Source organism: Branchiostoma belcheri, unplaced genomic scaffold (assembly GCF_001625305.1).
Source record: "Branchiostoma belcheri isolate BF01 breed outbred unplaced genomic scaffold, Haploidv18h27 scaffold126, whole genome shotgun sequence".
In the NCBI taxonomy this organism is placed as follows: domain Eukaryota; kingdom Metazoa; phylum Chordata; class Leptocardii; order Amphioxiformes; family Branchiostomatidae; genus Branchiostoma; species Branchiostoma belcheri.
In genome coordinates this window covers 26,254-29,709 of record NW_017802669.1, presented here as the reverse complement: position 1 = coordinate 29,709, position 3,456 = coordinate 26,254, and positions in this window count along the sequence as shown.

Genomic DNA, 3,456 nt, shown 5'->3' with positions numbered 1-3,456 from the left:
ACATCATCAGCGGTGTCCGACAGGGTTGTGTACTGGCGCCGTCCATCTTCAACACGGCTATTGACTACGTCATGGCAGGAGTTGTGGGACAGTGCGGGTGCGGTGCTAGCTACGGCGATGTGACCATCACCGACCTGGACTACGCCGATGACGTGGCAATCCTTGCTGAGGCCATGGACATACTCCAGCTCGCCCTGTAGGCCATGGACGTGGAGACCCAACCGCTGGGCCTGATGGTCAGCTGGAACAAAACCAAAGTCCAGTCCCTCAGTGACTACCTCACCCCCCCCCCCCCCGGCTGGGGTTAGTGATCAACTCCCACCCTGTTGAGGCTGTGGACAGGTTTTGCTACCTTGGAGGCACCATAACCAAAGACTGTAAGAGTGACTCCGACATTCAGCTCCGCATTGGACGAGCCGCCTCTGCGATGGCCAGCCTCAACACCGTCTGGGCCAGCAGTGACATCTCCCACCGCACAAAACTCAGGCTGTACAACAGTCTCGTGCTGTCCATCCTCTTGTACGGGGCCGAGACCTGGACTTTAACCGCTGCCCAGGAGCGCCGCTTGGACGCCTTTGACTCCAAATGCCAGCGGAGAATCCTGGGGATTAGGTGGTTCGACCACGTCTCCACCGACGCCCTGAGAGAGCAGACCAACCAGCCCCCCCCCCTCCCCCTGTCCAGCAAGATCCGTTCAGCACGTCTCCGTCTCTTCGGCCACATTGCCAGGGCGAAACCACCACTTGAGCTAGGCTCCCTCGTAAGAGAACCGCCTCCTTCGACCTGGTCCCGCCCTAGAGGGAGACCGAGGCGTACATGGACGGACCTGCTGTCTGCCGACCTACAGGCTGCAGGACTTGACATCACCTCCGCCTGGGTGGCAGCCAGAGACCGGAAGACCTGGAGGGCCGTATGCAGAGGCGCTACGCCCCCAGGAGGGGCATGCGGAGCTGAGTGAGTGAGTGAGAGTTCTCTGGTGGCCGCTGGGCCTAATGTATTATATGCCCCTTTTTACCTCCATGAAAAATGGAGGTATTGTTTTTGGCGGCGTCTGTCTGTGTGTCTGTGTGTCTGTGTGTGTGTCTGTGTGTGTTTCCGCAACTTTGTAGTTAGCATAACTTCATAACGCCTTTATGGATTGTGATGATATTTGGTATGCTGATAAGTCTTATGAAGACAAAGGTCAAGGTCAAATATGGGCCTCCTGGTGGATGACCTTGGTACTGCAGCAGAACTTCCGGTTTTTGTATCTATGGTCCTGAACATGCTATGGTCTTAAATTTTTGGTGACAGATAGCTTTTCCTGTCAGGAATAAGTGGTGTGGGTTTGGTCCCCCTAGCAGCTTGTTCAGGAACTGCAGGGGACTTTCGGGCGAAATCTTTGAAAGCCAATAAGTCCAGATAGGAACAGCGTATTTTCATCATTTTTGGTGTGTAGGTATCTGACAGAGAGATGTACATAATTGACCGCAAATTATGCAAATGAGGACTTTATTTGCATAATTAATGAGGAAATTCTATAATTACAGTGTTTTACATTATAGAACTTTCATACATGTAATGTATGTAACCTATGGCAGATGGAACATCAACAGATACAAATAATGCAAATGATGACCTAATTTGCATAATTAATGCAAAAAATCTATGATTTCTCAATGGCGAATGATGGGAATGTCATACTTGGGACATCTTTAAGTTAATCAAAAGTTAACATCACGATGCATATATTATGTTAATGCAGAGGTTATTTGCGTAATTAAAGAAGAAATTACATTTACATATCAAGCCCATATTTCATGGAGGTATGAGATCTCGGAACTCTTGTTATGACAATTTCTAACATTTGCCTTGAATGACGCCTTCGTTGCGATTATTTGTCTCAGTTCCATTCACGCAGACCCTTTCTTCTATCGACCCCCAGTGATGCCGCGGACACGTTCGTTGGGCCCTCCGGCAGATTCCACCGAGCCGAATCCTCCCAAGCAGTACCGGAAAACCGACCCAGACACCAAGACAAAACAACAGAGCGTGGCCTTCATCGTGCCCCCATCAGCCACAACGCAGGTCCCCCCACACGCCGTCATCACGACCACGTCTGTCTACCTGACCCTGCCGCCGACCAGACTGAGCAGCACCACGGGGAACCCGGCGGAAACAAGGCCGCCGGCAATACCAGCAATAGGTAACGGTGGTTACTAAACTTCAAAGTGTCAGGGAACTATATATATTAGAACTAGACTTTAAGACTGGCCCATGACATTGTGAGGGTTCAAAAACACCCATGTTTAGCACTCTAAGACCACCGATATTAATCTAAAAAATCCTGCGGAATAAAGAAGAACTAAAAACGAGTGTGTTTAAGTTTAGGGTATAATCTTTGAAATTAGTAAAAACTAAGATCAAACATTTACCCACGTTTGAGACTCTCTTTAAGCCTATCTAGACCGGGGGGGGGGGCTAAAAGTGCCAGCGCCAACTTTGATGTCACCTAGCGGTTAGAGCGGCTAGAGCTAGAACCGCCAAACTTGGTGAATTTTCATATTGTTGGCAACAAATCTGTATCAGTGGAATAAGATTATGACTTTTCTTGTTGCCATGGCAACGGGTTTCTGACAGGCATTTTTTGCCAAATTTATTAATTTCCATTTAAACAACAGAATTTTATGGGTTTTATGTCAAGCTATACATGGTTTCTAATATTAATAACATCACATATAATTATATGTAAATTTTGTCATTAAAAATGCATAATTTATGCTAATTTCATGACGTCATTGGCCAAAACCCAACATGGCGGACCATATCATTAGATCACGTAAATTCAGCTTATTTTCCTTAAGATTTCATCAATGCTCCCATTTCTTTTTACAAAAAAGGTTTATATGAACGTCTTTAGTCTATTTACAATGTATTTTAGGCTTTATCCTGAAAATAAATACTTTTCAAAATTCAAGATTGATGATCCAAGATGGCGGATAGGTAATATATGCATGACGTCATTTTATGACGTCTCCGGTGTTGCTTTGGGCAACGTAAGACTTAGTACACCCTAATATTCTGTCATAAACAATTTTGGTAAAGTTATGTCGTAAACCGTTTAGTTTCAAGGGTTTTGACCAATAAAATCACATTAATGACGTCATATTACGTCACAACGACAAAAAATTGTACGTACGATAAATTTTTACTAGTGCACCATCCTCTGAAAATTTGGTGGTCCTACGATATACCGTTTGCGAGTTTTGAGGGGGGGGGGCGAATGAGCCCTCCCCCGGTCCCAACATGCCTAAAAAAGCCCGGTGTAGGTAGGGTTAAAAGGCACCCCCTGAAGGTCAATTTAACTGCAGTCTGTTCACCCTGAGACGCAGCTGCGTAATGCGACGCATTTTATACAGGGACTAAAAATGATGAAAGCTGAATTAAACTCCCCGGACGGCAAATTTACGCTACATT